The 21,872-nt window shown below is 42.1% G+C and overlaps 1 protein-coding gene across 8 annotated transcripts in view; it reads right to left on the bottom strand.

The window, feature by feature from the left end:
• The window catches only part of SOX5 (SRY-box transcription factor 5), a 600,060-nt gene that overhangs the window by 304,306 nt on the left and 273,882 nt on the right, over positions 1–21,872 (bottom strand). For all 8 annotated transcript variants that reach the window (XM_063395247.1, XM_063395244.1, XM_063395243.1 and 5 more), the window contains one exon: positions 20,002–20,163. The gene's annotated coding sequence lies outside the window, so the exon portion shown is untranslated. The remainder of the gene's footprint in view (positions 1–20,001; positions 20,164–21,872) is intronic.

Here is a 21,872-nt window from a genome sequence, read left to right as displayed (position 1 = left end):
TCAGGCTCCCAGCCAATCCTCCTTCCAGCCTGCTGGGGAAGTCAGCTACCCTGTGCTTCCCTTCAGTTCAGCCATAAACTTCTCCTACCTTTTAGTTCTTGCAGAGCATAAAACATGAAGAGCAGTCAAGTGTCAGTGTCCAGCAGTCTGAGCCCAAATCCAACTGAGTCACTGTTAACTGGTAGCTGCTCATCCCATCCCTTTTCCTAAACAGTAATGCTCACCTTCAAATACCCTGAAAATTGTCTTTGAAAATGAGTTCACATTGCTGCCATTATTAGTTCAGAAGATCTATCCAATTTCAGGCTTTTCATGTTTATTAATTAAAAGGTGACCAAAAATGACATTATCAAAGTCTGCATTAAATTGCTCTCTTTGTTTTAGGATGGTTAAAGGTCCCCAAATAGAATTGAAAAGGCCACTTGTGTTATGATATTAGTATTATTTTTTAAGCAGACACCACTTTGTCATGTACTAGATTCAAAGCTTGAGGTCACAGTCAAACACACAAAAGAATAGCTGGCTTCTTTCTCTTTCAAATTATTGATATGAAAGAGACAGGACAGAGTAATTGTTTAATCACTGGCACATTGCTTTAAATCTCATTCTCAGAGCACACAGAGAAAACAAAAATGGATGGAAAGGGCACTGAGGCATTTGAGTTGAATGATGGCAGGTCAGCAGCCAATGCACAATAGACATAAAATGTAGCAGATCAAGAACATCACATTTGAAAAGCATTATATGAAGTTGATCTCAACCAGAGAGATGCTTAATACAATAAAAAGGTGGAAATACCAGCCAAGGTGCAATACCATGTAATGGATGGCATGGGGAAAGAAAAGGTAGGAAACTGAGGATGGGAAATATTTTTGCTACTCTTTAGAGCACTCACTTTGTAGCAATATTTGCCTATTTCAATAAATGTTATGCTCCAGAAGTTGACCCTTTCAATGAAAATCGTGGCAGTGTTACTGAGGAGAAGCAGTCCCTGTGACCTCAATGGGGCAGGGAAGACATCCTGATTTCCAGCCAGATTCCTGTACATCCCAACAGCACAGGCCAAGTTCATTGACACAGCAGGTAACTTCACCTAGCTAGAGTTTTGTACCTGCTTTGCATGCAGAGCCCTCTAGTCTGGACAACCCACCTGGTCCCAAAGAAAAGGCAGGAGGAAGGGCTTTGTGGTTATTCCACTCCTCGAGGTTTCCCAATCCGCTCTGCCAGGACTTAACGTGCCTCTCTGATTCCTGTGATGTGCATTAGATTTTTAACGTAAATATTTAATGTTTGCAGATCACAGGAGACCACGCAGCTGAACAGATTATAAAACATTGTAAAGTTTAAAGCAATGCATTGCAGAGTTGTAGCTGGCACTCCGGGAGGTTTGTGAGGATAAGAAGCCCCCGGTTTTCTGATTGCCCTCACTGGAGATCTGTGTCAGAAAGAGCAATTAAAAAGTATTTGAAATGTATGATTAGGTTCTGGTTTGGATGAGTACTAGAGGAGAAAGTCACTGTGGAGAGTTAGGAACTGACAGAAGAATCAACAGAATCCTGGAAAACCTCTGGACGTGCAGCTGGAATCGGGAGCTGTTCAAGATAACTGCGGGAATTTGGGGGATAAATCTTTTACATCTTTTTTTTTATGATGTAAGGTGTTACTGCTGAGGGCTACAATCCCAGCTACTTTTTATATCCACGTGAAGCTCTGTGGGCTGCCAGGACTCGAGCACTTTTTCAATACTCAGATCTGAGAACTCAAGTTAGAAGGGAGCCACAGGCTTTCATGCATGTATGAAATGTGAGTTAAGAAGTTCCTTCACATTAAAGTTCCCGTGAATCCGTTCATGTGGATGGAACCAATTTGGCTACTTACCAAAATGATATCAGAATCTGCCCTTTGATTGTCAGGCAGAAAAGATCAGGCAGCTCACTGACTGATCAAGTGATTTGTTATGACCTAATTGTATATTTAGATGTAAATGTTGCCTTTGGATTTGCCTGTAAGGGCACAGTTTGACCCTTTTTTTTTTTTTTTTTTTTCCCAGCTGAAATGAAATTATGCCTAAGTAACACATCAAAAGAGGTAGGAATTTGCAGTTGGCACCATTTAAGGATTCGTATTATCTATTGATATTACATTAATTAGATATTCCCCCTGTTCAAATGATTCAAATCTTTTTTTTTCAGCACTGAGAAAAAGAAACATGGCTCGTACTAGAAATAAAGATGTGACACAGCATTCAGCTGCAGCTTTTGCTCTTTTCTTGAAACTAGCACAAGTGACAGGGCTGGGAGAAAGCTTGGCTAAGAACACTCCTAACTCAGGGAAAGGTACCAAAGCAATACATCACATTCTGAGTGGTCATTTCAATAGGACAGTTGCTTGTTTGCCACATTCAGCAAGTTATATTCAGAATTGGGCCTGATATTGTCCAAGGAACTGAACAGGCCAAGAAATGAATCATACTGAGAGCTACCTATGTAAGGATATCAGAAATCCATCATAAAATCAGGGCACTTCTGTAATGTAGTATGGCTGAACTTCGCTGCTGAGCGTGGTACAACAGCTCTGTGAATGGACAGAGAATTTCAGTCCCTGGAGCTCAATTCATTAGCCTGTACAAGCATTAATTTATTTCTTTGAGGCAGAGGAAGACTATTGCACAAGTAGTATTTGCTCCATTTACGATATTCCGCATTTGTATATTTTAGTTGGATATCTGGCTATTAACAGGGAATATTTACAATTAAAAGCACAGCACCCAGGCCTAAAAAGTTCTGATTTAACAAGTGAAGACTTTTTACAAGTTGTCTGGAAGTTTAAGAGCCTCAGAAAATTATCACAGATCACTGATATGTCACCTTCTATGACACCCAGCTATTTCACTATTTTTTTTAATAAAATTATGGGATTTTTTAGGAACACAGGGTCCAGGCTACAAGTAGCAGCTTTACTCCCAGACACGCTGATTTTCTTTTCAACCAAAACTGAAAGGAAAGCAAACACTGTCAAATCAGCCAATGTTCTGAACAGCCACCATGACAGCTTCATCTTAGTACATCAACATCCCAAATGTTCCTCCTGGATACTTCCATGGATACGTGCACATTCCTGGATACTTGCACTTGATGTGCAGAGGGAGATGCTGGAAGAAGTCAAAACAGGAGTGCAGAAGGGAAGAGGTTAAAGGAAACCACGGAATATGTTGATGGCAAGGAAGGACAAGACAATCTGAGCTGCTGAGTTTGTACCCAAATCCACCAAATTTTCAGCCTCTCATTTTATCCAGCCTCATAACTACACACAGATTGCTCTGCCATTCTCCAGAGGCATGGAGGCCACCCAAGGTCTTTTGCTTCAGGCCTAACACTGGGAGCAGTTTATTTCATGCCAGCAGTTTGCCTTTTTTTTTTTTTTCTTCTTTTTTTTTAATCACACTCTACATTTCTGCAGCTGCTCTGTAGCAATGTGCCATCCACTGTGGACTAAAGGGGGTACAGAGGAATGAAGGGAAGACACCAGAAAGGAGCCAGGTAAAACCATCACCTTTTGCCAGATGCTTATTTAGAGAAGCCACGAGCAGCCAGCTTTTGCCAATAAACACTCCTGCAATAAATTTTTTGCAGTGCTGCAGATCTGGAAAAGCCTGAATGATCAGAAAGCATTTTTGGTTTTTATCTGTTAGATCCAAGGAGACAAGCTGTTATTTTATTGCTCTGTGTAGATGCTCCTACTTTGATGGACAAAATGTCTAGCACAATTGGACCACAAAGTGACATAAATCCCAACAGAACAAAAATATATCCATTACCTTCGGTATGTCTGGAATCAATCTCTGTGAGGGATGATTATGGTATTGACCTGAGATCTGTCAGTACATTTTCCTCTGAGAAGTCCCTAGTGCTTGTAGACAGAACCCCTGTGGGGGTTATCTTTCATGTCCACCAATGTGAACTGAAGACTAAAAATTTGCCTCATGTGTGTGCTTTTCATAGCCAGATTAAAACCATTAATGTCTATTGAGTAGTAGCTCAATACAAGTTGTGCTAAAAGCATAAAGGAAATGAATATATATGATACAAAGAATCTATGCCACCAAGTCCTCAGCAAGAGACACCAGGCAAGTCACTCCATAATATAAACTTTCACACCTCAGTGCTCCGTATACCTGGATAAACTTTAGTAAATATCTGCATAAATTTGGTAATTAGGATGGCAGCAGAAAGGAAACAGATGCTGAACAGGGTATAGTCAACAGCAGGAAACCCTTAGTGCATTGTAGCTTGTATTTACTACAAAGACCCTCATGTTCACCTGGAATTAATATGAGCAGATTTTTTTTTCAGATTGTCTTTTGGTCCCTGGGGAAGGTGCATCCAGTTTGAGTGCAGGAATTGCAGGTGGATTAACCACTCAGAATTGCCTGCAAAAATCACATCATCACCCAGACCCAAAAACCCCATCCAAAGCTGAATAATTAATTAATTAACGTACACCACCACTGTTCTGCCAGAGGGAAGAAAGCCCTACAGAGCAGAAACCTTGCCATGTAGCCCTGTGTGGTGTGGGTGGAAGAATCATTCTCCTTATCCCCTGGACACTAACCAAAATAAAGTCAGGAATTCTAGTTTGCTGCTAACTAATAGGATTAAAACCAGGTACATGAAATTTGAGAATGTCTCCTAACACTTAAGGCTCTTTTGGCAGTTTGCTCATCAAGACAGGAGTGAAACCATATTATAAGAAGCAATATAACAAGCTAAACACCATAGCCCTGGGCCTTCATGCAATCAGACTGTATCATACCATTTTCTCATACACCCAGGAAAACTGAGATCAGCTGAACAGGCCACAACAAAGTACTCAAAAGAAATGCATGCAGTGCTTTAAGGAGTCAGAATCCCAGCTCTCCTTGAACATAAAAACATAAAAGGGAAATTCAAAGTCAGTTCCTCTGCTCGTGATGCTCATTGTTGCTGGGGGGCTGGGGCCTCGCCCTCAAGAGCTGTGTGAAAAAATCCTTCTCTGGCCAGAGAACTTCTCCTCAGCACTTTTATCAGAGATGGAGAGCCACAGCGAGGAGAAGCTCCCAGGCAGGAGATGGCAAAGCTGTGCCAGGAATCCAGCGCCGTGTGCCGTGCCAGGGCAGGGCTGAGCGTGTGTCAGAACCCCGGGGACACCTGGTGACACCAGACCTGGGCTGCTCTCAGACCTTGTGACACTGTGCCCCTGTGGCTGAGTGCCGTGACACAGCTCAGGCCTGGAAGCCACTCTTCTGTTTTTTAAGAATCAATGGTTACCCAGCCTCACCCTGGGGAGAAGCGTTTGGAGAACACCAAGTTCCTTTGTATTTGCGTTTTTAAAAACGTTTCAAGTTTGTCTCAGAAGTTTTATAAATTAAAACATTTGCCACAGAGATCAGAACTGTTCCTAATCAGCATAAAGATGCACAACTGTCTTAAACTCTTAGATAAACAGATGAGTTTTACCTGGCATTCTGCAGTGATTCCAAGTTTTAGCACCATAAGAGTTTAAAGGATGGGACGTGGATTGCACATTACGGTGTCTGATGCATTAAAAAGAGGTTTTCCAGTCATTTTACAGTACATCTGCAGTCAAGCTGGGACTATAACTCCATCAAATTGGAATAAATAAATATTTTGCATGCTTATAAGCACCCATAAACAAAGTCGAACATGCGCTTTTCTGTAAGAACTCACAGAATTTTTGAAGCATTGGTTGATGAACCACAGAAAACTGCAGAAAGGGACACAAATGTTCCCACATCCACCCTGTAGTGAAGTGAGGTGAAACCCCAGCAGGAGGTGAGTGGCAGTCCTCAGCCAAGAGCTCACCCTTGCTCCTGCCCCAGCACTCCCACTGAAGATCCTACAAAGCACTCACTCATATTTAATCATGGAAGTACTCTGGACACTGCAAGATCAAGCCTCAATGAAATATTTAAGAGATGTGCACACAAAAACAAAGGTAACTGACATCAGGAATAGCCAGGGAGTCTAACAAATTGCTTTAAAAGAAAGGAAATCTGCATAATGATATTAAGGGAAAAAAAAAACCCCACCCAACAAAAAAACCCAAAACAAACCTTCTAGGAGAAAATAATTCAAATATCTTAAATTTGAATCTGATAGGGTAGCAAAACCCTGAAATTATGTAGAATAAACATCACTGCAACAGATGTGGGGGCAGCTGAAGCAATCACATGAAAACTCAGGTTGCACTGGGAAGTGCTGAGGTAACTCCAGCTACAGCAGCACAAAGGCTGTTCCTGTTTACCAAGTCCCCTATAAATCTCATCAAGCTAATGTTAATTTCAAGAGTGTTTTAGCACAGCTGGGAAAAATTCATACCATAGAAACCTTGGCTTTACAAAAATAGTAGTTTCTGAAGTATGCCAATTATTTTATAAGTATACAATGACTGGAAGTACTTTAAAGGCAAACAGAAACAAGAGTGGATTGAAGCTGTGGGTTAAAATTGAGATGCAAGATCTTTCAGTAGAAGCATGCAAACATTTTCAGCACAGATTCTGATGGTTTGCTACCTTCCACTTCCCCTAGTCTCCCCCTCCCGAAATCGCATCAAAATTTAATGAGAAAAAATGTATGGAAAAGGAAAAATAATTGTGGTGACAGAAAACATTTAGTGCCCATAAAACAATCCAAAGATGTCATTATTACTATTTGTATTATATCAGTGATCACAAAATAATGCACACTTTAGAAACACGGAGGTATAATCTTATCCAAAAAAAAAATTTACATTTGAAGACAATGAGGACCTGGGCCTCCTTGCTGGGCTGGGTTTCTGGACAACACCTCTGGCTTTATCCACCAGTGAGATGTGCAGCCAGACAATTGAACTCTCTCATGGTACAGCCATGGTTTTATGGCATGGCTGTTTCTGTCCTGGAAATACACTAACTCAGGTATGCAAAGGCAGCTGCAAAATATTTTTAAACTGGTCTCACTTCCTTGTTTCTTCCACACTGCTGGTGGAGAAAGAAGATCCCAAAGTCCCTACATTTCTATAGGATCTAAAGAGGAATAGAAGACAACTATTTCAAAAGAAAATTCAGACATTTGACTGTGGATTGACCTCATTATTGAGGCTTGCTGATCATTCCCAGTAGCCTTGCACTCCCTCCCTGACCCATGTTGTACATGGGAATTTGTTATTCCTGTTATTCCTACAAAACAAGAAACGACAGCACAGAGGTACTCCTCACACAAAGTGTGCTCTCCTTTGCCTAATGTCCCAAGCATTGCATAATCTTGGAGGGTGGTTAGTTGGAGAGTAAAAGAGAAAGTGATTGCGGAGTAGATTATCTCATCGTTCTGCTCATGTTGACTTTTCCAGGCCAGTTATCAATATCATCTGCATCATCTGAAGCAAGCTACAATTCAATGTGCTGGAAACTCAGCAAGAACATAGCCCAGGAAAAGAAAGGACCAAACAGAAACTCCCTCAGAAATTCTGTCAAATGGGACTGGAGGCATTGCTGTGCAACTGCAGTGGTGGGTTCAGAATCCTGATGGACCAGCCCCGCTGATTATAAACACCAACAGGGCAGATCTGCCCAAAGCTGGTACCTCTGCTGGAAGACAGCTGTATCTGTGATCCCTAAATGCACAGAAAGTGGCAGAGATCACAAAATCCTCCCTCCATCCACCACAGCACTTCTGTGCTGGTTTTGGCTGGGATGGAGTTCATTCTCTCCCTAGTGAGTACAGTCTTGTGTTTTGGGTTTGGGATGAGAACAGCATTGGTAACACACTGAGGTTTTTGTTCAGTGCTCACCCTGAGTCAAGGACTCGTCAGTTCCTCACCCTGCCCTGCCAGGAAGGGGGCTGGAGGTTCACAAGAAGCTTGGGAGAGGACACAGCCAGGACACCTGGAGGAAAACTGGCCAAAGGCTGAGGAGCATGCCAGGCATCACTGTGCTGAGCAATTGCTTTTTATTGGCATCTCTTGTTTTTCTTGGGGTTTATTTCTATCTCTTTCTGTTACTTTCCCTTTTCATTAGAGCAATTGATTCTTTCACTTTAATTCAATTATTAAACCGTTCTTATCACAGCTCATGAATTTCCTCACTTCTACCCTTCCCCATTCCACTGGAAGGGGAGCCTGTGCAGAGATCAGCTGCCAGCTGGGGTTAAACCTCAATGAGTTCCCTGCTTGCTCTTCAGCAGCACCTGAAGGAAGCTGGAAGCAGAGTGACTGCTCAGATGCAATGATCTTCAATGTCCAAACAACAACCAACATAAAATTTAATTCAAGCTACACTACAGGGCATGTTTTCAGCATTTTTTGGGAGGGGGGGCAGATGATGCTTGCGGAATTAACTGCAAAAAACTCCCATTATTAATAGAAGTCACACAGCTAAATCCCCACAACCTATAACAAAAATATTGCCTTACATTTCTCTCTGGTATCACTCCTGATCTGTGCTGACAGGACTCTCATCATGAATAACATTATGTCAGGCTGCCCAATGATTCCTGAAACTGTCAACAATGTTTAAAGTCAACTTCTCCAAACTTTTTAAAAGTTAATCATCTTCACTCTGGAAGCATAAAAGTTGAATGCAATAGAAAATGTGCAGATTCACAGCAAGTTTTATTGACTTGCTGGCCAAAGACTTCATCTAGCTGCTGAAACATTTACATACTACAAAGCACTATCTATAGAAAGGATGTCCTTAAAGGCCAGAATATACATGAGATGGCAGAAAGAGTTGAGAAAGTGAGGAGAATAGTGCAGAGTGTATTTGACTTTTACACTAAATTATAAAAGCCTTCAGTCAATCCAATATATGCAATCAGCCTAGTTTAGGGAATTTCACTGTAACACCGTGTACGAGCACAGCTGAGAAGGAAAAACTCTTGAGAGGTCTTAATTTCCTTGTCTCCTTCTGTTGCAATCTGATTTACAATGCCACATTTTTCGAAAATGAAAAACCATCAATTTCCTTCAATTTCCCTGAATTTATTTATTTTTTTAATTACTGCTCATCAATGTGATGAAAAGTTCCAGAGTGAAAGCCTGAAGAAAGAGCAATCAACGTGTTCTTTACTAGCTGGAAGTGTAAATTTTCTTTACTAATGCCCCCTAGGCAGGTCTATAGGGGGCACTAATACAGAAAATACTTTTCTGAAAGGCAGCCAATCAACTTTGCATTTTTAAATGGCTCAGTTACAAATAAATACATATATAAATCATTTCAAATTCAGTTCCTGATAAATGTTGTATACACTTTAAACACCTGTGTTTAACATCCTTTTCTTGTTATTTTTGCACTTCCCTTTTGTTGTCTAAAGGGTGTTTTCAGCAATAATGACATAAACTTGTACTCCAGACCTCCAAACTCTTGACCTACACATAGCCAAGATTTCAGGAGCTGATCCAAACTGGACTTTCTGAATCTTCTATTAGCCTTCATTACTCACAAATCTTCCACTCTGTGCTTCTCTCAAAGCTGCAACTCTTTCAATGAAGTGACCACATTAGATCACATTGGGATTCACTTTTAAAAAGTTGGGATTTATTGTTAATGCCCAGCTGAATGCACTAAAGAGGTCCAGAAACAAAAAGTCAAAGAATAAAGGATGCAGGAATTATTATTTTATAATACCAAGATTATTATGCCAAGCTTGCATTTTGGATTTAATTTATTATTTTCAAGTCGTACATGCTGGCAACACTTCTGTTTTACTCTCTGGATTGTTAAACTGAAGCATTTAACAAAGCGGCCAACAAAATCTCTGTGCAATGGACTGAAGTCCTCTTCAAAGATCTCCAGCACATGTTTTTTTAAGAAATAGAGGGTGTATCTGTCAGCTTCTCTCAAGAGCTAATAGGGAAGAGTTCAATTTGCAGAGGAAGGCACAGTTATTCTGCTGGTTCCATATTAACCTGGGAAAGCCTTTAAACCACGGATATTTCCTCAAAATCTGTTTCTACTGGTCTTTATCACTTTTGAAGGAGCAGAAAGAGGATGAAGCAGAATGGAGAAAGAGTCTCATGGAATGCCCACATGACAGGGCCTGTCTTAAGGAAAGCCCTTATCTGTAAGAAATTTATTCAGTCATGAGAATCTAAACATAGCTCCCCGCTCACAGAGAAAATACAAATAACACACAAAAGTCCTCTCATTTTGGGCCTGGGTAACCATGGATAAAAATAAAGCAGGGAAGAAGTAAAAGTGATCAGAAACTGCTTGAAGTCCTTTCAAGCGCCCCCAGTCAAGCCATTGATGTGGTGTGGCCTAGAAAGGGATAAAGCAAAAGAAGATCTACAGCTCATTCATGTATTGAACACTGGCCTCTTAGAGTGGGCAGGAGGAAGAGGAGGATTCTCTCTCTCTTTTCCTCCCCTCCTTTCTCCTCTATTGTCAGATAGCTGTGCTGGTGAGAGCTGCAGAGGAGGCCACTCATCAGCACCACGCTCTCTGAGAGCCAACATGCACCAAGGATTTTGTCATCTCAGGGGACCCAGGCACAGTGGGCTCCTCCCATGTTTGGCAGTGATTGCAACGATGTTCAATCCTACTCCATGTAAATTCCCTCCACCAAACTGATACATTTGGCACGGTTCTGAAATGTGGCTGAAGTGTTTTTAGATCCAGCCTCTGCTGTTCAGCAGTGCAATCACAACAAAGGAAATAATGATAAATATACAGAAAAAAATACTGAGAGCGAGGGTGATACAGCACTGGACAAGGTGCTTAGAAACAGAACAAGACCCTGAACAACCTGAATTAACTTCCAAGCTGGACCTCCTTTGAGTGAACAGTTGGATCAGATGGGTTTCAGAGGGTTCATTCCAACACTAATTCTGACTCCAAGTGTGGTTTAACTGGCCAAACTGCCCAGTGGCTAATTGAGGGTTCCTTATGTGGCAAACATTTGCCCTGCATCCCATTCTCCCAGGGAAATTAAGTGAAAAAGAAGGTAAAATTATTTGAAGAGTCAGACCAAGAAACATGAATTACTATAACTTGTCCCTCCAAGTCCTACATGAAAAATAATTACCAGTCCTTAGAATAAACACAGATCTTCATACTTCCAATGATTATTCAGAAATTATTTTTGGTACAGGAGTAGGTTTGCCAAGACAAGATTCATTCAGGGGTTGCTTCAAGCTCTGCTTGAGTGTTTATAGCAACTTTTATGCAATCTGACATTCCAAAAAGAACTGGACAGTAATGGACTGGAAACACAGGGAAACCATTACAGAACACAGGAAAAAAGAGTTTCAAAAGAAACAGAGTTTAAGAGCTAAATTTCCTTAACTGTCTCTGATAAGGGACTGGCTGAACAGAAACCCTTTGAGGAGCTCTCAGACTAACAAGATGACACTCTGCATTGCTCCAAAACACAACACGAAAAGTTGGGATGCGAGGCTGAAGAAATATTCCCCCTCTGGCTTTTATTTTGTCAGATCTGATGGAGCCAAGCAGACTTTACACAGATCAGCAATAAAGACAGAAAGGCCTTCCAGGGAGGCATCAGAGTCTCCAGGAGAAAGGTCCTGGAGCTGCTGCTCTCTGGAAACCTGTCCCCATCCCCTGCTCCAGGCTGGTGTGAGGGGGCAGCATCTGCTGCAGCCACAGTTTCTGAGGCTGCAAGGCTGCACTGCAGAGCATCTCACCTTCACCATCTCAAAAAACCCAGCTGGCTGAGGCACTGAGAAATCTTAGCTGTAAATCAGGTTGATCTAGACATTTATACAGTATTGCAGGTCTTGGCAACAATGCCAGGACCTGAGAGTGGTTTTCCCTGGGATAACAGATCTCCTCCACTTCCAAAGTACAAGACAGATCTAAATGTGTCCTTAGAAGTTCCTGCAAAGACATTGTTGTGATGACAGTGGTACAGAATGGACAATAAATGCCCCATCCTTTATGCTGGGGCTGAAGCAGACACTGACTTTTCCTGACACTATTCTCTGTGAATAGTCTTCCAACTCTGGAGGGATATTAAGGATTCAGTAAAGCTCTTGGGTCACCCAGGAGATGTTTTCTAAAATGCTTTTTTTGATTCTTGAATCCTAGTCTTCTTTTTTTTAATTTCCTTGATAATTCCTAGGTGGAGATAATGCTCTTTTGTGACCAAATGCATATGTAGCACACCCCAGTAAGAGTAATGTGACTTTATTTATGTTACAATGTCTGTTTAACCAGTAATGGGCCGCATTATCTGTCCACACCTCATCACTGTCAACCTTTTCCACAAGATTCAAGAACAATGTAGGTCAACAAAAGTTTCCAAATTCCCACTCTCCACCCATCTTTCAGAACAGGAAGCCTAACTCTAGAGTCTCCTCAAATTATAATGTAGCTCAAAGTAATATTTTCAACTTGTTATGTGGAGTAATTCTGGTTCTTTCTAATAATGGGTGAAGATTTCTAACCCCCTCCCCTCCTTACAATCTTGGAGCATTCTTAATTTCTAGTTTCTTCAGAATTAACATTGCTACCAAAATAGAAAACTGCCATTTAAAAAGCTTGCAAAATATTCCTCTTCCTTTCTTTATACTGCTGAGAGTCTCTGATTGATACCTCACTCTCCAAATCCTTCCCTCACTCTGTGCCAATTTTGTACTGAAGGGCAGTGCCCTTCTCTTTTCTGCACACAGATAACACAGAGCCATCTTTCCTCCCTCACCTCATTTTATGGCGTTGCAGAATTACTGTGGACATTCTCCTCAGAGCCTGGAAAACTGGGCTAATTGTCTGTGAGGTGACAACTGCTCCATCCATCTGCAAAACATCTCAGCAAGTAGCTCCAATTAACAAAGTCTAGTATGTTTGATTTAATTCTCACTTGAGAGTTCTCAGAAGAACTCGTTCAGGTGTACCCAGCGAGGCATTATTAAAACAGAATAGGTAAGGGTTAAATGTTCTGCACATACCCAGAGCCCTGCACCTCAAACTCTTCCTAAAACACTAATTAATTAATTAAGACTGAAGTTATTCTCCGTGGTGGAGAAATATAGCTTTGCCTACTTTATAGGTCAAGGTCTGAGGCAGAAATAGGCCAAATTAACTGGCCAAGATCCAACAGAAAGCACGTGGCAGAACTGGAAATTCAAACATGACTTCACTTCCAAGATGTCTCACATTCCCCACCCAAAAAAGCAGTTGTACTTTCATTCATTCTTTCCTCCTGAACATTTGTCATTTTGTAACTTGATGACCATCATTTCCAGTTAGAGGGAGCAACACATCGCTGAAGCAGCTCTTTGAATCTTCTTTAGAGGAAGAAAATATAAGTGCAGTACTTCAGAGCAATGCAGAATAAGAGGTTTAGGGTTGTTAACCTGATACTTCTCTCATTTGATCAGCACAGTCCAGGTTTGGAAAGCTCAGATAAGCTAAAATTGGTAAGTTTGATATTTTTGTGACTTTATGTCATCATCCATAACGCTGCTGTAGAGTAAAACATTATACATGATGACATAACACCTGGAGAAAGCATTGGGCTTATCAAAAGGCTGTGGGTTTAGCCAGTTCAGTTCAAGACCTCGTGAGCATTTCTGAGCTTTTAGCCAGGCTCTATCAGCTCTGGTTATTACCTCTGTCCTTTTTCTGGCAAGCTGCTCCAAAACAAGAAGCAAATAATGTGGCTGCATTGTCTACCCAATGAAAAAGTTACAGAAGGGTTTAATAGTTTGATGCACAAGAAAGATACAGATCACTGGTGTCTGTTATGGCATGACCTTGTGAAGGTAACGAAAAAGAAACCTAAAATTAAAATTAAAAAAATAAAAAAATCAGAATGCCCTGCCTTCACAGACCTCTGCCTTTTGTGTGAAGGCAGCTCTAAAACACATCAGGGAAGCCACAATAGTGCTAATGAAAGAAAGTGGAAGAAAAGTTGTCTGTGTCTCTAAGAAAATCCTCATCCCATCTACAGTAGACGCTCCAAGCCAGCAACTGTTTAGTCCAAAGTTTTAACCCACTCCTTAAATTCACCATCTCTGGGGCCTGCCTGCTTAATAAAGACTACAGGGTGTTGAGAAGCACAGTATATTATTTCATTAAGTGCTTTTTCGGAGAAGGGGATTTAGAAGTAAAACTGCTGGCTTTGTGTGGCAAGGTTATGACCTTTGACAACTTTGGAGCTTATCTCTTTCATCTTCCCACTCCCCCGAGACCCCGAACTTGTGGAGGGATGGAAGCGGGTAAGCCGGGGCCAGACAGAGTCCAGCATTGTTGTGGGGCTGCCTCCTCTCCCTCTCCCTCTTTCCCCTTCTCTCTCTCTCCCCCTCTCCCTCTCTCTCTCTCTTTTTTTTTCCCCTAAACAAAACAGATCTGAACTGAGCCAAGGAAACAAAAATGTATTGTTCCTCGCAGATGGAAGCGAGTGTCGCCTAGGTAACCAGATTAATCTCCTTTTTCTCTCCCTTCCTCTCTTGTAGTGCGGTAATCGGTGGGCTCTTTTCACAAAAAAGCCAGCCTCAAAGCTGGGGCTCTAACTAGGTTCCTAATTAGCTGCAATTTACAATGAAGACAACATGATGAGATAATAGAAATTTGCAAAATAATGACATACCTCAGCAAAATATTCCTCCTCCTAAGAACCATTTTTATACAAAAACAATAAAGAGGGCCCTTCTAAAGCAAAGCTGGAAAATGGTGGTGTATTATGTGACACAGAACATTATTGTTCGCCTCTTGTTCCCCCAATCAACAGCTTATTGTTTGGCATCTTAAATAAAAATGACTCAAATACAGGCCACATAATGATCTCCATTGCGCTAATACACTGTATATACAGAGTAGTCAAAAATGTACCCAAGCCAAGGCCAGTGGGGCTGGTAAAGTAGCAGGGCCCAGAAAGGTAATTTACAATACAATGCGCTAACTATTATTGCTGGCCTTAATCACACGTATCTCCCTGATTTCTGTCAGGATGCGCTCCGACATCAAAAAAGGGCACTTGAACGGGGGGCAGGCAGCTAATGAAATATGATGGCCCGCGTTTGTTTTCATGTGGTGGTTGGCTGGGCCGAGGCAGCTCCAGACTGTTAGCCAACAGCCTTCCCTTGTGCGACATCAAAGGCTCCCATTGACGGCGGGGAGGGAGGGCGCGGGCAGGGGATCATCGCGGGGAGACAGCGCCGAGGGAGGAGCGCCGGGCGCCTCAAAGGACCATTAAATCCTAATCTCTACCTTATGTCCAGAGCAGGGGAGCAGGGCGGGCTGCCCCGAGCCCAAGGGGAAGAGCGCCAGCACCTCCGCGTGCGGCGCAGGGCAGGCACAGCCAGGACGGGTGACCCATCATTGCAGACATGGGGCTGCATCCCTGCCAGAGCAGAGCTCAGGGCAGCCTTGGTCTCAGCAGAAGGATTCCATAAGTGTCAACAGATTGTCTAAAACCGTCAGGAAGAACAGCAGCACCCAAAGTCACGCCTTGCTTTATCTGTGGGCTCATCGGTGTCGATCGGTCCAGCTGCAGATTTACCGAAGACCTGCAGGTCTTTGAGGATTGTCCCTCAAATCAGTGAAACTATGGCCGGCCACCTTGGACAAGGATGGAAAAGTGTCTGCTTCAGCTCCAGCATTAAGTCTGGAGCATTTATTGTCAATTCTGTACCACTGTCATCACAACAATGTCTTTGCAGGAACTTCAGATGAGAGCGAGTATCAAATGAGAGCAAGTATCAAATGAGAGCAAGTATCATCATCCTGACCTGGTCTTTTGGTGCCCGAGAATGGCAAGAAGCCTAACTCCCTTCACAGAATAATTGAAAGGAATGAGTAATGTCATGTTATACAGAGCAAGCCAACTGCTGCAAACTACTGACAGGGTACGTGGCTCTAGCAAGCTCGTGCAAGACAGTTTACAGCAAGGGTTAACCATTTCAAGAACCACTGTAATTCCACTGCCATCTGTTTGTACAACTTCTTTCATCTTTCAGGATCTCAAAGCACTACATGGTATTGTAAGTTTGTCGAGGAGAGCCACTGAATACATCAATGCTGAACATTATGCTGTGCAAGAATAAGGAAAAGATTTTAGAGGTGCCCCAAATCTACCACTACAAATGACCGCTGCCATGAGGTTTAAACAGGACACAGGACACAGGACAGACCAGACTTTGGGGTTTAAGGAATTACTCAAAACACTCATATAAGAAACAAATTGGTCCTGAGAGCCTTTAGAAGTGTAACGTGACACCTTTAAATCAACGACAGTGAACATTCAAACAATAATATGTATTAAAAAAAGAATTATGCAAATTTAAGACACAGAACAGCACTGAAAATAGTTTTCAATTTTGGAATCGGGTCTGTTATAAACAAACACATCCTGGTCTGCAAAGATTTCTAGGAAAAAGAGAACAAGGTGTACAAATGTGAAGCATTCAGTCTTTAAATAGAAATAAACAGTAAGTAATAGATGGTCAGATTCTTGTGTGCTTAATCCTATTCTCTCCATGCAAAGTGTGACTCAGCTGCAGAATAAGGTGTCATTTAATGTAACAGCATCAAAACTGCTTCTGAAAAACAAAATAATGTGTAAGGTACTTGAACTGCTTGTCAGGCAGCCCTACTCCAGCTAATGCTGAGCATCTTCTTATCCCATTGACTTCTCCCAGCACGGGAGCTGGCAATCTACCAGAAGTATGCTGACACACAGGATCAGGCAGCACCTCAGAAAGGAGCAGGAAAGTGCAGAAAATGGCTTTGAACCTGCGAACCCAGTTCAGTGTAAATCCCATGTTGACATTACTGATCACAGAAGTCACTAGTGCTTCTTTGCACCAACTGAAAGCCAGATCTAAAGATTTGTATGTTAGCTTGTTTGGTTTTTTTTTTGTTTCCACATTCTATATGTGTTTCTATGGAAGGCTAAATATAGCCTGTTTCTTTCAGGCTCATCTGAAAAAGCAGACCCAGTTTAAAATTTAGATTTCAAAACAGAAATAAGCTTTTTACCTGGCACATTTTTCTCCTTTGGAGCTTACATCGTAGTTTTGCTTAATCTATCTACAGGTTTTATCATTGCATGCTTAGATAAATCTGTGTGGAACAGCCTCCACACACCAAGAATTCAGGAAAGTGGGAACACTGTTGTTCCCTGTACATCCCATGCCAGAGTCAGAACAGCAGCTCTGTATCTGCAGCCTGGTGTGATTAACACCAGCTCACCCTTTTACACAGAAAACATTAGCTCTTCCAGCTCCTTGGATGGATGAAATAACTCAGCAAGAGTTAGTTTCCCACAATTGCAGAGCTCTATCTGATATTGCAGGTGCATGGTACAAATGGAATTCAATTGGATTTCCGTATATTCAGCATCTGAAGGTTTGGGAGACTAAATATTAACCTTTTCTGTACAACAATCCTACCCAAAGAACTGCACCATAGGAGGTCAAAACACCGGGCATAAACCTGCAACATGAATCCTGTTATTCCTTTCCTTCTTTTTATTTATTTATATATTTTTAAGTTGATAGAACTGTTTGTGTAAATAAATGCTGCAAGGCTGGATGCTCAGTACATTTTCTTTTCTGGCATCCCGAGTGTCTGGCACAGACTGTGTTATCCAGGCTCTGTCTGAGATTATCTACACCGTTCCCCTGGAATGGCACCTGCGCCCTGGTGGCCTTGATTGGCTCTCACAATCCAAATTTACAAACAGCTTTTGAGACCCACCCAAACATCCTCCGGTACGAGCGAAATCTGGTGCGTGACACAACTGCCTTGCCTTTATTTTATTATGATGTTACCACTCCCAGGCTTTTGGGAGCTTTATATGTGTCAGCACGTTTCTGTGGCATCTCTGATACCCTTCAATCTTCCTGCCTTTCATACCTTTGAACCAGTTGGAAACAGCAAGAAAAAGTACATAAACAATTGGTTTGCTCAGGATACAAGAAAATCCACGCATCTAACTAAAGTTTAGTGCTCCCCAACTCTATTCCTCCTTTCTCTTGCCCCTGCCCCCAGGGGAAAGTGGGAGGGATGGTTTAAATCAATAACCAAAGGCTTCAGTTTTACAAACCTTTGAGCCATTAGAGCTCTGAGTCCTTGGTGCACAGCCCCAGCCTCCCCCACCCCTGCACACACACACATGTAACACATACAGAAAAGAAACGCTGGCAGCCTGGCATGAACAATGTTCATTCAGTGCTCTTTACTTAAAGGAAAAAACAATTAAGTGAAACCTTGAAGTAATCTCATTTTGCCTATTTAGCCTCTTCATCCCTCAATGTGTGGTTAGTAAGTGTTGCAATCAGGGGCTAAGGCCTGCTATCATTCGGCCTTAATTAAAAAAGACACAAGCAGTGGAGCTGTGAATTAGAAATGTAACAACGCACTACCCCTGATTAATTCGAGGCTCATGTTGGATTAATAACTCCAAACAAAGAACAAAAGGAAATTGTTATGCGAATTGCAGTCCTCCCAGGCCAGACAAAGGTCAAATCACAGGATTTCAATTTCATCCGGAGTCGCTTAATCAACTCCCTCGGAAGGAAGACCATATGCAGTCCTGAAAGCTACCCATTGTAGTCGTGTTGTCACTGGACCTGAGAGACAGCCCAGAGATAATCCCAGCTATTCCCCATCTTTTCTCCTTCTTGTCTGTTTCTTTTTTTTTTTTTTTTCCCTTTTTTTTTTTTTTTTCTTTTTTTTTTTTCCCATTATGACAAAAGCCGTTCATTAGGGCTAATGATTAAGGAATAATCTGAAGCCAGGACAGGACAGTATCTGTGGGAAAGTGGCTTTTGTGGCTGCTGCCCCATGGCAGCATCCTGGCTCTCAGTCCTCATGCAGCTGCAAAAGTAGCTCCTCATTTTGGGGGGGCTTCTGTGGCAGCAGCAGAAGCCACAAATGGCTGTGCTTCACTCCACACCACACAGCCACTTACAACAACCAGCATTTGGGGTGGGGGTGTAAAACAGGATGTTTGGGACACATTCAGTGCACTGCCCACAGCTCAATGCAGAGGTTTTTTTGGGATGTTAGCCGAGGGAGAAGGATATCACTAGTTTGAAACTCTATCTCTGACCAAAACTAAGCCACAAAGAATAAAATCCCATATTTTCTGCTGTTGGCACCCCAAATGAAATGATGGTGGAGCAAACCAGCCCTCAGTTTTCATGATCTTGGATATACTGTCCTTCCAGTGAGCAGGAACAGAGCATGTCCCCCTGCTCCCACGGAACATGACTTCTCAAGTAACTCACATGGCAGAACATTTTATATGGACTGCACAATTACTCTATATAAAGAAAAAGGAAAGTTCAGGCCTATTTAGCAATCTGGCACCTCATGCTAAGAGCAAGCCTATAGAAATGCAAAAAGAGCTAGAAAGAAGCTTCAGGGCGGGGAATTGCAACACGGGGTGCATTCCCACCTCAGTGCCTTCTGGAAGGGCTCTGCCCATCACCTCAGGAACATCAGTCTGCCACACAGCTGCCAGCAGCAGGCCCAGCCTGGATGGGGCAGGTACCCTCTCTCAGCTAGATCCCTTTTGTTTGTACAGATTTCAAAAGGCAGGCTGGAATGTCTCGGTTTAATTCACTGTTTTTGTTCTATATTCTGTATCAGCAACACAGTTTGGGACCAAATTTACTGTCCTCAGGAATTAGCAAGAGGCCAACAACACTTCTCACCTTGATGTAGACCTCTTGCTTAACTCAAACAAAACTCTCCTGATTTACATGGAAATGAGATACAAAGACTCAAGCAACAGTTCCCTTTTAATCTTAAATTCTGGTTCAAATAATATTCTATGTATGAATTCCTTGCTGTAGGATTGCTGACAAATGCACCAGGACTCTCTGACTTGGCTTTACCAAGAGATACCTTAAAGCCCAATAAAACTACACAAAACCTGGCACTAGCATCTGGCATCAGCAGCTTCCAAACCTGCAGGCACCGAAGAACAGGAGTTATGACTGGGATATTAAAACACCTTGTGAAATTCAGACGCAGATTCTGTAGAAATCTCTTACCTGTGTTAGATGCTGGAATAAAAATTGCAGGTCACTCGGTGAGCTTAAAAGAAGATCCTGGTTTGACTTTCAGCTTGGGATCATCTCCGTTCAGTTCTGTCACAAGCCACTCTTGGTCCTCTTGCCACGGGGCTGCTCACACGAGTGCTGCCTCTGGAACAGCTGTTGGAGGGGGAGAAGGGGTTTGTGAATTGCCCAATTCTGAAGCCCTTTCCTACTCCAGTTTTAAATGTCAACCCAATACATGACAATTCAACTTCTCTGATGCTTTCCTTTTAAGTATCTGTGCTCTCTTGGTTTACATATTGATTTCTTAGCATGCAACCAAAAATTAAGATGAAATACCCGCTGTGCCATGGAAAAGGAGAGTCATATACTCAGAAACCCTTTTGCCTGTGTTATACCACGTCATTAAATCCAAATTACATGGAATGCAAATTCTGTTAGAAATGAATCTTTCAAGCATTCCACCAGCTCCAAAATGTATTCAAAAAATAATTTTTGAAATCTGTTACTATTAGAAGCTCAGCCACAAATTAACTTACATGCACTACCAGTTATTTTAGCTACTTCCACTCTTCAGCACAAAAGTAAAATCAAAGTTTTTAGTGTGCAGCTGTAAAAGTTTATCCCACATATTAATCTGTCAAAGAAAGAAACTTGTGCACATATCCCAGTAAGAATAATAGGACAAGATTTCCCTTCCCATTCATGTTAAAAGATAGTTAAGCTTGTAGCTTTCAGTCTAACAGGAGAAAGACTGGTCACACATTTCTCATGCATTCTAGGTACTAAACAGCAAATAGGTTTTTTCTCCAAGAGTGAAATTTAGGTTGGAAGAGACCTCTGAGATCATCAAGTCCAACCTTTGATCTCCACTTTGTCAATTTGACCCTGGCATTAAGTACCACGTGCAGTCATTTCTTGAACGCCTCCCGGAATGGTGACTCCACCATCTCCTTGGGCAGTCCATCCCAAAGTTTATCAACCCTTTCTGCCAAGAAATTCCTCCTCATGTCCAACCTGGACCTCCCTTGGTGCAGCTTAAAGCCACATCCTCTTGTCCTGTCACTGTTGCCTGGGAGAAGAGGCCAACCCCCACCTGGTTATACCTTCCTGTCAGGGAGTTTAAAGAGTGATAAAGTCCCTCTGAGCCTCCTTTTCTCCATGACTTACTCTCCCGAAAGCACACACTCAGGAATTTTTTAGGCTCCCACTTCACAGCTCTAGTGCCCAGGTCCATGAGATGACATTACTCCTCTCAACACAGGACATGCACCTCTCACTTACCAGTGAATTGTGTGCAAATAAACACAAGACAAAAGCTGATGTGTTAAAAAAAATAGCTCACTACAGTGATGAAACACATCCACTGCTATTGTAATTCCACACAAAAAAGAAAAAAAGAAAAAAAAAAAAAAAGAAAAAAAAAAGAAAAAAAAAGTCACTTAGGACAGCTCTCTTCTGCTTTCTACACAAGAAGACAGAGTCAGGGGCATCTGATCTGCTCTCTCCCAGCACAGGCCAGGTATGCAAAAGTTCCTACAGCCTACATCAGATGATAACCTACAAATCTGCTGAGGATTAGGAGGAAAAGAATTTATTTCAGTGGGTGCAGACCCAACCAGCCCTTACTACTAAGCTTGGCACGTGCATTCTGAGTCTTGAACTCAAACTTTTCCCATCTTCATCGCTCCTGCAAACACTGCAGCAAAAAAAAAAAAAAACCCAAAAAAACTTCCAAGGAGCTACATGGGACAGGCATAGCCTAAAATATTCCCCATCCCACTTGAGCACAGCTGCCTCTGACACAGCTACACAGAGTCAGGTGGGATGACAAGGCAAACCCTGGGTAAGCTACCCCTGGGAGC

Source organism: Prinia subflava, chromosome 4, assembly GCF_021018805.1.
Source record: "Prinia subflava isolate CZ2003 ecotype Zambia chromosome 4, Cam_Psub_1.2, whole genome shotgun sequence".
Lineage (NCBI taxonomy): Eukaryota > Metazoa > Chordata > Aves > Passeriformes > Cisticolidae > Prinia > Prinia subflava.
This window is presented reverse-complemented; position numbering and strand designations above follow the sequence as displayed.